We start from the raw sequence: 12,079 nt of genomic DNA, 5'->3' as shown, positions 1-12,079 counted from the left end.
ACCAGGACAGATTGTTGGTGATATTTATTCCTGTGAACTTGAAACTCTTGACCATCTCAACCTCAGCACCATTAATAAGAGTGTGTCCTCCACTCTGCTTCCTGACGTCATTGACCAGCTCATTTGTTTTGCTGACATTGAGGGAGAGATTGTTGTCTTACACCGTGCCGCTAAGCTACTCTGACTTCTTTTGTCAAAGAAGTGGCTATGTAGTGCTTGTTAAACTGTGCAGCAACAGGTTCCTACTTCCAGGTTTCCTGAGCAGAGTGTGAGCCTGATGATGATTTATGCTCTATCTACTTCTTGATAGAGATTAGTGCAGCTGAATTCTACATTTTCTTCCCTGACACTTCAGCAACGGCAAGAATGGAAAAGATTTAAGGCTGACCCTGCTTCTTCACCCATGCTCCCATCTACCTAGCCTCTGACACTCCCTTAATGTCCTGTTACAGAATCTAACAGACCAAAGTCAAATGCTGTTTCCTGTGGACAGAAGAGATCAGCTTCTCAAATTAAACAGGCATGATTAGAAGTGGCAGAGGAAGTGAGTTGCAGGAATATGGTCATTTGAACCTGAAAATATGCTCAAAGAGGTTCAGTGATCTCATGAGAAAATCAATCATGAATAGAATCCCACTTTCATGTGCCAATTCCCATACTCTGACTTCTCCATTATTCTCTACACATTACTTCCCCTACGAGCAAATCTTACAATTTTGTCCTTTCCCCTCTTTCTAAGCAATTTCTCAAATTGCCATCTGAACAACCAAAAGTCATATAGCCCTTCCTTGCTGATACCTTGCAGAGATTCTTCATAGTTGCCCTCTGCAATATATTGTAATTGCATCACTTCTATAAAAGCCATTTTTCACATGCAGAACTCTAATTCTCTCCTGGAAGAAGAAAGCATACTATTCCAGGGAGAGGCAGAGAAGAGAGGATGGCCTTACTGTGATAGACACTTTGATGACTGTTGGCAGTACATGCCCAATTATTTCACAGTACAGGCTCTCTTTCTCTAGGACATTGAAGCATTCGCTGCAGCCTGCTGTGAAAACTTGAGCTTCATGAGGGAGTAAAATTCAGATATGCCACAAAAGCTGATCAGCATCTGTGCCGTTTCATTGTCAAAAGGCTTTCGCTATCTAAAGTCTGAATACTGTCAATTTCTGTGATTCAATTGGTTTCTACTGTGTAGTCTCTATATTGGTCATGGCACCATCCACAAAGCTCAGGAAACCAATCCAGTATTGCAAATTCAGACTTAATGACTTAATTATTAATTTATTTAAATGATATATCATTGCTCCATGGACTGTTCCTCTCATCCCCAATGATGTCAAACATTTGAAGGCATCTAGAGATCTCTGGAAGATCATCCACTTAGATAGTTCTGGCTGAAGATTGTTGTAAATTCTTCATCCTGATGTTCTTTATTTTCCCTCCTTGCTCCTCAGCTCCCTGAGTTAAACAAATGTAAATTAATTGCGGTCTCTTATTTTGGAAGAAAACAGTGAAAGTATATAAACAGTTTTGTTTTTTGATTCCCACCTTATGGTTGACGTGTTTGTGGAATTGGAATTCAAGGATAGGCCATGGAAATTATTTTGGTTATACTACAAATATTATATCTTCAGGTTTAATTAACTTATTAATGACTTGGATGCTGAAACTTAAACTGGTTTTCTGTTTATTATCATCACTTGTTCTGTGCAGCTATTTATAGAAAATAAAGGGTTAACTAACACCTGACTAGACCTCAGTATATAGCAAATAATTTGTAAAACCATAAATTTGATCACCAGGGAATGTGTCTGATAAGAAAGTGAAGGAAAAAAAAAAATTTCATTTTCTTATGTTATGAGGTAAATATGCATAATCATGTGGTGCTTATTGCTATCTAAGATATTGTAAATATTTTATTCTATAGAAGCAGCAGTATGCTTAATATATTTTCTTTTCCTCACAGCTTCTGGAGTTCTTCCTCGTACCTTTTCAGGTTTGGAATGGATAAACCTTACTGCTCTGGAAGTTGATCATGACTTTGAAAGGATTGCTGAAGCAGAAAATTCAGTACACTTACTAAGTGAAACCTTGATCTACCATTTTATTTCTGCAGCAAACTCAAATCAACCAAATGCAACGGTACTATAAAACTTGGCATTGTAGTGAATGGTTGTTGGAGGTGAAAGGTGTTGAAAAGTCATATTTAGCACTGAATATATCATCAGAAAGAATAGGTATTTTCCAGAATTGTCAATACTCCATGTGCTATAAATGCAGGTATTTGTACATTTTGGTGCATCTTAAGTGTGCCTTTGTTCCTTGAACTCTGAAACATTGTTGGATTAAATCAGACATTTTATGTAATTCACAATGCAGCATTCCCATTCTCTGGAATAGAATCATATGCTCTTAGGTTCTCACTAGTTGTGAAACAGGTACAAAATAAAATATATTGATAATTTAGTAATTCTTCCCCTGAACAAGTTCTGCTCCTTACTCTGAGAATTTCCATTTGATTCTTCGACCTTGTTCACCTTCTTTGCTTTGTATTTCCTTTGTGTTTTGACATATAAACAAAATCTACTGCTGCAGTCATATTTCCTTCATTATGAAATGTCTCTGGCTTCGATTTATTCCTCACGGATTCCAACTTAAACTCTGCTCTTCTTGTTACAAATATAGATATCTCCAAGACATCCATAACAGGCGACTGACTGTGTGGAGTTTGCACGTTCTCCCCGTGTCTGCGTGGGTTTCCTCCGGGTGCTCCGGTTTCCTCCCACAGTCCAAAGATGTGCAGGGTCTGGTGAATTGGCCATACTAAATTGCCCGTAGTGTTAGGTAAGGGGTAAATGTAGGGGTATGGGTGGTTTTCGCTTCGGCGGGTCGGTGTGGACTTGTTGGGCCAAAGGGCCTGTTTCCACACTGTAATCTAATCTAAAAAAAACTCCTTGAATTGCTGTTTCCACTACACCCCAAGAAGCGCTCTCAATGTCATGTGCTGCCACATGCACATTCTTGATCTTCCCCTTTCACTCATCTCATTCAGCATTTTAACAAGAAAACATTTTATCCTTCATGCCAGTTGTGAAAATCACAGGCTCCATGAACTCATGGTTACCAACACCACTATGGATATTTCCTCCTCTTCTCTTCCCTCTAATGCCCTCTGATCCTCAAGATTCATCTCTTGCCTCAGTTTCATCCTTAATGTCCCTATCTTAATGAATTTCAAGCTCCTCTTCCGTTACCTCTGAAATGATGCCCAACTCGACCTCTCCCTCTGGCTTGTAACCCTCCTTGGATCATTTCATTCAGAACTCCAGCCGTGACATTGGTCATCCTCAGTTTCTTTTCTACCTAATTCTAACCTGCACTCGTTTCTTTGAGGTCCACGCATAATATTGTCATTAGACCTGCTAACAAGTATGCCGATATTGGTGGACTGGCCTGTACTTAGCACAACTCAATGCCAACGCTTTGACACTTCCTCTCAGCTCTACTTGCACTATGACCCCACTCCCAAACACCAAGCCATTGTTCTAAGGACCAAACATGGACAAAAACACTGAATTACAGAGGCGATGTAAATGTAACAGCCCTTGATATCAAGTTCACATTTGACCCAGTATCAAGGAGCCCTAGCAAAATTGGAGTCAATGGAAAAATTGCCAGTCATAACTGGCACAAAGTAAGATAGTTGTGGTTGGAGATCAGTCACCTCAGCTTCAGGACATCTCTACAGGATAGTGTCCTTGGTCCACCCATTTTCAGCTGTTTCCATCAGTTATCTTCCCTCCATTGGTAAGGTCAGACGTGGATATGTCTACTGATGTCTACACAATGTTCAGCACCATTTATGACTCCTTAGACACTGAATCGGTCCATGCCCAAAAACAACAAAATTCAGACAATGTCCAGGCTTCAGCAAGTAACATACATGCCTCACAAGTGCCAGGTCATAACCATCTCCAACAGTAGAGAATTTAACCAATGTCTCTTGACTCCTTTCTCGGTCAGAGCATTGAGTACAGGAGTTGGGAGGTCATGTTGCGGCTGTACAGGACATTGGTTAGGCCACTGTTGGAATATTGCGTGCAATTCTGGTCTCCTTCCTATTGGAAAGATGTTGTGAAACTTGAAAGGGTTCAGAAAAGATTTACAAGGATGTTGCCAGGGTTGGAAGATCTGAGCTACAGAGAGAGGCTGAACAGGCTGGGGCTGTTTTTCCTGCAGTGTTGGAGGCTGAGGGGTGACCTTATAGAGGTTTACAAATTTATGGATAGAATAAATAGGCAAAGTCTTTTCCCTGGGGTCGGGGAGTCCAGAACTAGAGGGCATGGGTTTAGGGTGAGAGGGGAAAGATATAAAAGAGACCTAAGGGGCAACTTTTTCACGCAGAGGGTGATACGTGTATGGAATGAGCTGCCAGAGGAGGCTGGTATAATTGAAACATTTAAGAGGCATTTGGATGGGTATATGAATAGGAAGGTTTGGAGAGATATGGGCCAGGTGCTGGCAGGTGGGACTAGATTGGGTTGAGATATCTGGTTGGCATGGACGGGTTGGACCAAAGGGTCTGTTTCCATGCTGTACATCTCTATGACTCTATGACGCTATTCAATGTTATCACCAACATTGAATCTTGCACTATTAACATACAAGGAGTTGCCAATAACCAGAACTGGGCTCATCATATATGTCCTGTGGCTACAAGAGAAGGTCAGAGGCTAGGAATCTTATGGCCCCTCCTGACTCACCAAAGCCTGTTCACCATCTCCAGGGCACAAGTTCGGTGTGTAATGGAATATTCCCCGCTTGCCTGGATGAGTGCAGCTTCAAAGACAAAGCAGTTCGCTTGATTGGCACCACATTCACAAACATCAGTCATGACCCTCAATAGGAACAATGTACATCATCTACAAGACACAAAGCAGAAATTCACCAAGTCTCCTTGGGCAATACTTGCCAAATCTACAACCACTGCCATCTAGAAAGCTTAAGGTTGCCAAAACATGGGATCACTACAGGTTCCTATCCAAGCCTTGCACCATTCAGACTTGGGAATATATCTCTTTTACTGCAATGTCACTGCGTAAAATCCTGAAACTGCCTCCTAATGCCAGCTGACTGTAATCTTCCCAAACACATTCAAAGAATATTGGCCCAACCAGTAACGGTTACATTCTAAGAGTGAAAGTAAAATCTTTGTTTGAGAGTGTTCCTGCCTTAATCATAAAGTCGGTAAAAACAATGACTGCAGATGCTGGAAACCAGAGTCTAGATTAGAGTGGTGCTGGAAAAGCACAGCAGGTCAGGCAGCACCCAAGGAGCAGTAAAATCAACGTTTCGGGCAAAAGCCCTTCATCAGGAATAGAGGCAGAGAGCCTGAAGGGTGGAGAGGTAAGTGAGAGGAGGGTGGGGGTGGGGAGAAAGTAGCATAGAGTACAATAGGTGAGTGGGGGAGGGGATGAAGGTGATAGGTGGGGGGGGGGGGGGGAAACGGAGGGTGGAGTGGATAGGTGGAAAAGATGATAGGCAGGTAGGACAAGTCATGGGGACAGTGCTGAGCTGGAAGTATGGAACTGGGGTGAGGTGGGGGAAGGGGAAAATGAGGAAACTGTTGAAGTCCACATTGATGCCCTGGGGTTGAAGTGTTCCAAGGCAGAAGATGAGGAGTTCTTCCTCCAGGCGTCTGGTGGTGAGGGTGCGGCGGTGCAGGAGGCCCAGGACCTCCATGTCCTCAGCAGAGTGGGAGGGGGAGTTGAAATGTTGGGCCACAGGGCAGTGAGATTGATTGGTGCGGGTGTCCCAGAGATGTTCCCTAAAGCGCTCTGCTTGGAGGCGTCCAATCTCCCCAATGTAGAGGAGACCACATCAGGAGCAACGGATACAATAAGTGATATTGGTGGATGTGCAGGAAAACTTTGATGGATGTGGAAGGCTCCTTTAGGGCCTTGGATGGAGGTGAGGGACGTGGTGTGGGCACAGGTTTTGCAATTCCTGTGGTGGCAGGGGAAAGTGCCAGGATGGGAGGGTGGGTTGTAGGAGGGAGGGCGTGGACCTGACCTGGTAGTCACAGAGGGAACGGTCTTTGCGGAACGGGGAAAGGGGTGGTGAGGGAAATATATCCCTGGTAGTGGGGTCCGTTTGGAGGTGGCTGAAATGTCGGCGGATGATTTGGTTTATGCGAAGGTTGGTAGGGTGGAAGGTGAGCACCAGGGGCATTCTGTCTTTGTTACAGTTGGAGGAGTGGGGTCTGAGGGCAGAGGTGCGGGATGTGGACGAGATGCGTTAGGGCATCTTTAACCACATGGGAAGGGAAATTGCGGTTTCTAAAGAAGTAGGCCATCTGGTGTGTTCTGTGGTGGAACTGGTCCTCTTGGGAGCAGATACGGTGGAGGCGGAGGTATTGGGAATACGGGATGGCATTTTTGCAGGAGGTAGAGTGGGAAGAAGTGTAATCCAGGTAGCTGTGGGAGTCGGTGGGTTTGTAAAAAATGTCAGTATCAAGTCGGTTGTCATTAATGGAGATGGAGACATCCAGGAAGGGGAGGGAGGTGTCAGAGATGGCCCAGGTAAATTTAAGGTCAGGGTGGAATGTGTTGGTGAAGTTGATGAATTGCTCAACCTCTTCGCGGGAGCACAAGGTGGCACCAATGCAGTCATCATTGTAGCGGAGGAAGAGGTGGGGAGTGGTGCCAGTGTAATTACGGAAGATGGACTGTTCTACGTAGCCAACAAACAGACAGGCATAGCTGGGGCCCATACGTGTGCCTATGGCTACCCCTTTTGACTGGAGGAAGTGGGAGGATTCGTAGGAGAAATTGTTAAGGGTGAGGACCAGTTTGGCCAGATGAATGAGAGTGTCGGTGGAAGAGTACTGTTGGGGACGTCGGGAGAGGAAGAAACGGAGGGCTTGGAAGCCCTGGTCATGGCGGATGGAGATGTAGAGGGATTGGATATTGGGGGCAGGGGAAACGGAAGTCTTGGAGGAGGTGGAGGGCGCGGGTGGTGTCTCAATCACATGTGGGGAGTTCCTGGACTAGGGGGGGAAAGTCATACACTTATACAGCTCAGAAACAGACACTTTGGTACAACTCATCCATGCCAACCAGATATCCGAAACTGATCTAGTTGATTTACCAGCATTTGGCCCACTTCTGTCTAAATCCTTCCAATGTTTGTGCCTATCCAGATGCCTTATTAAACCTATTTTATCTCAAATCCAGTTTTTCTGCTTTGTATCTTTTGATCTAAATCCATGACTCTGGATTCCCTGCATCACTCCCAACAGCTTCTAGTGTCCTGGCTATGTTATAACACAGAGGTTAAACCCCTCTGCTAATTAAAACCAAAACACCCAGAAAAGCCTGCCTTATCTTGCAATCTGCTAAAAGTAAGTGAGTGAAAGAAAACCCCTGATTTCCACTGTTTAAAGAAAAAAAATCAATTTATTTTTCTAACTCTAACAGTGAACTCAGCAAAAACTATGAACAAACCCAAGAAGCCACCTTTTTCTTAACTAATCATTATCCGACCCTAACTCTATTAAAATGCTGCTCCAATAACATAATTATTAAATTAACTTAATATCTCAAAGTCCATACAGTCTCTTATACTGTGTACTTTTCAGTCTTCCGAATCTGCTGTCTTCTCCCTGGGTCATCTTTTTACTTTTTACTGCAAGTGTCTTTGCATAAAATTTTGTACCTTTAAAAAAAAAGGCCTTCTTTTGAAAACAAGATGTTTATTTCTTCAGACGGCAGTTGGCTGTCTAGTTCAATGGACAGTTAGCTCTGACCAATTTTCAAAATTACCTTTCTATTTATATCCCCAACATCGTAACCTCTCATTGATCTAATGTTGTCAATACAACAAATTCAATTGGTTTTTGGTATCCTGGGCATAATTTAAATTAATTGGTTAAACTCAATTCCAGTTGCCTTAACATAAAGTCACAACCCCAAGCTGATTGTTACATATTATCAATTCTCAGCACTCTCAGTACCTGTCAGCTTATCACAGACACATGTGCTCTCACAATCTCTCAGCTCAGTACAGGCACCTCTCTCTTAAAGTGACCATACACTCTTTTGACTTTGTAACAGCTGTAACCATTTTCTCTTCACTATGGACATTTAAATCTCACTACCGTCAGTCCTCCAACCAGAATAATCTCAGGGCCCTCTGCTTCTTCTTTGAACCGATCTCTTGACCCTGTCCAAACACTCTTCCTCCATGGGTAAACTTCTTCTAACTCTGAATTACTTCTCTTTCAACTCCATTTTCTCCTATATCTTCGCTCTTATTATGACTTATTCAGATTTTCTTTTGTCCTGAGACAAAAAAACTGCAGATGCTGGAATCCAAGGTAGACAAGCTGGATTCTGGCAGGACACAGCAAGCTAGGCAGCATCAGAGGGTGGAGAAGTCAACGTTTCGGGTCTAACCCTTTTTCAGGATTTGGGAGTGAGTATAAGTGGAGCTGCAGATAAAGTCAGGGGTGAGGGATGGGCGTGGAATAGGGGGTGGGAGGGGTTGGCAGGGTGCTGAGGTGGGGATAGGTGAACACAGGTAGAGGGTACGACCTGATTGGTTGATGGGAGGAATGAATCCAGTTCGTAACCGGATTTGTCCTTCCAATCGGCCACCCAGGTCATACCATCTACCTGTGTTCACCTATCCCTACCTCACCACCCTGCTCTCCCCACCCCTGCCTCTTATCTGAAGCTCCCTTGCACCCACCCACAGTCCTGAAGAAGGGTTACACCTGAAATGTTGACTTCTTCACCTCATCTGCCTGGCTTTCTTTTGTCATGGCCTGCTGCCCTTATGTACCTAGCCCTTTCATATACAGTACCATACATACTTGTGTAGAAGTCAAATTCTTTGGACTACTTTTTAATGTTAACTTTATTGGTCGACTATTACATGGATACTACTTTTGAGGGGCTGAAATTTATGCCCATCAAAATTCATACCATATCATTAGCAGAAGTCTAATTGATCTGTGAATGAATAATAAAAAAACAATGAGTTATGGTAATTACCAGATAAAGATAATAAAAACAAAAATGAATTAGGAATTATTCTTTCGATTGAAAAAAAGCCTTACCTAGGAGCAGCAATGGTATCATCGATGCAGCTCAGGGCCAGAACGGAATGGAATGGGACAGGCGGCAGGCTGGAAGCTCGGAATGGAGTGCGACAGCCATATAGAAAGTATACTAATTATAGTGCTCAATAGATATTGAACTTAAGAAATCCATAGCCGAAAGTTGGTGTGTATTTTTAATCAAAACACATAATAGCACAAAAACAATTCATTTCCTCATCATAACATTTATGTACAAGATAATACCTGATTCACAAATGTTGATCTGTTATCTATGAAGATCAATGGACAATTTTTACATGAGATATATGGAAAATTCCATATTTTTTTGCCAAAAATAGGTTGATTTTTATATGAGATTGACTTTTACTCGCCTATATATAGTATCTCTCTGTCTCTATCTCTCTTGTTCTCTGTCGCTCTCTCTATGTCTCTCTTTCTCTCTCACACTCTCTGAGCTCCATCTCCACCTCCTGGCTCATCTCTTCCCCGCACCCTGCCTCAACCCGCCAACCTTGACTTCTGCATAAATACCACCTTTCTTAACTGCTAACAGTCCTGATGAAGACGTACCAGACTTGAAATGTTAACTGTTCTTTCTTTCTACAGATACTGCCAGAGCTGCTGAGTTTTGCCAACAATGTCTCTTTTTTTTCTAATTTCCACCATCTCCAGTTCTTTGTTTTATTTTTATGTAACGTCACCTGCCTGAACAGATTGATATTAACAGTATCTGAGATTTGAGTTCTGAAGGTCCTTAGTAACCAGTAATTCCTGTTTTAGATGTGATGACACATGTTTGGGGCAGCTAGCACTTGAACCTGAACCTTCTGACCCAGAGATGTGGACCCTACAACTGCACCAGAAAACTCTTCAAGAATTCAGCTCTTTTTTTGCCAGATCTACCACCAAATTAATTGATTAAAACAACTAAACAGTAACAATTAACAAGCAGTGCCCACCAGGGACAGTGGAACAATGACAAGGAATTTTAATGGTGCACTGGTAGTGTTCCTACCTCTGAACCAACAGGCTTGGTTTCAAGTCCCACTTTCTCCAGAGGTGTATAATAATATATCTGCAGGTTGATTGGGAAGGTATCTAGAATAACGACAAAAAGTAAGCAGGAGGATTTGGATCTAAATGGTATCATCAAGAGAGAGGAAATGCATTTACAGCCACCACAGAGCACACCTCTCTCTAAACATTTCGAAGGTGTTGGCTTAAGGTTAGGATTAGGGTTATGAACACCAGAGCACGAACATAACTACAGAAGAAAGGCAAGTGCTCAGCTTTTATTTTTATTTTGATGATCCATCACCAATTCACCCAAATTATCTACTAAACAAGCAATTAAGAATGAGTGCCCATCAGCAGCAGTGCAACAACAAAAATAGGAAAGGGTCGGAGAGAAGGAGGGAATAAATTAAAATGCATTTGGACGGAGAATTAATGTACTCAAGCCGTGGTACCTATCTGTTTCCAAAGGCTTCAAGGCTGTTGGTGAACACTAAGGATACCCAAGCATGAACATAGCAGTGGAAGAGAGCCACGAACTCAGCTCTTATTTTTGAAAACCCACTACAGAATCATCCAATTAATATTACTAAACCATTAGTAAGCATTGCTTACAGCAGCAGTGCAATAATAAAAGAAGTAGGGTAGGGTTGAAGGAGATAGAGGCGAATACATTAAAATGAAATTGAAGGCGATATTAATGCACTCAAGCCCCATGATGCCCACTTTTCTTTGAGGGAGTTGACAGTGTCAGTGGATATTACATGCTTTCTCTCTAAGGACATTGAGGCATGAAAAACATGAGGATCAATTATTTTACATAGAGTGTGTTTCACATGTGGAATGAACTTCTAGAGGATGTGGTGAATGTGAGCTCAGTTACAGTGTTTAAAAGACACTCAGTAGATGAAGACAAAAGGTTTGGAGGAATATGGTCCAGGAGCAGTCAGGTAGGACTAGCTTAGTTTTAGATTATGTTTACACGGACTGGTTGGACTGAAGGGCCTGTTTCTGTGCCGTATGAGTATGACTATGAACATAGAATTCTTTTTTTGAAAGCCCACCACCAAATTAACTAATCAACGTTTTCAGACATGTTATGGCACATGTCTGGAGCATGCAGGACTTGAATCCAGGCATTCTGGCCCAGAAGCAGGGGCACTACCAATGTACTACAAGAATTCCATTCTTAAGATGTTTTTAATTAACCTGTTGAAACATGTCATGACAGACTTCTGGTGCAGGACTTTTGGCCCAGAACTTAGCTCTTAGATATTTTCTAATCAACCTGTTCAGAGATGCGATTACATACCTGTAGACCAGGTTTCACTTGAATCTGGGCCACCTATTCCAGATGTAGCCTGTGTCCTCACTTCCTCTGAGGAAAGATTTTTGTATTGCTTGGAGAAGACAGCGACTGCTCCTGCAAGGATTTGGAAATGTCCATTCCTGTCTCACAGACAGACTCATCCTTTTGTCCTAACCAGCCTATATCCTGCAGATGATAGTTTCTTGACCTCCCCAGTTATTGTAGGAAAAGATTGGAGGGATCATCGTTTACATTAACTTTTAGACGCCAGCATCAGTAATGACAACATATTGCTAGGCGCTGTGAATTCATCTATTAAGTTTTACACACCTGCATCTCTGCACATTGGTGAGCGATAAATACTCCTGGCCACCTGCAATTGGAGGACTGCTGGAGGCCAGGTACCTGCTGAGTCCCCAGCTGAGGTCTTTGCCAAGATGGACTTTGTGCAGATATACAGAGAAGAGCACTAGTGCAGGCAGACATTCAGGACTCACTGGCCCTTATTGCTGAGAAACTGGAACGATGCAGCAACTGCATCGATTTGCTGCTTGTCATTGTTCAGATAGTACAACCATGCAGACAGTCTATTGTTACTGTCAGAATGCCCAGACTCTGACTCTCTATAG

The sequence above is a fragment of the Chiloscyllium plagiosum genome, unplaced genomic scaffold (genome assembly GCF_037043375.1).
Source record: "Chiloscyllium plagiosum isolate Xiang-an unplaced genomic scaffold, Cpla_swu_hap1 HiC_scaffold_4, whole genome shotgun sequence".
Classification (NCBI taxonomy): Eukaryota; Metazoa; Chordata; class Chondrichthyes; order Orectolobiformes; family Hemiscylliidae; genus Chiloscyllium; species Chiloscyllium plagiosum.
The sequence above is the reverse complement of the archived record's forward strand: the minus strand, read 5'-3'. Positions refer to the sequence as shown.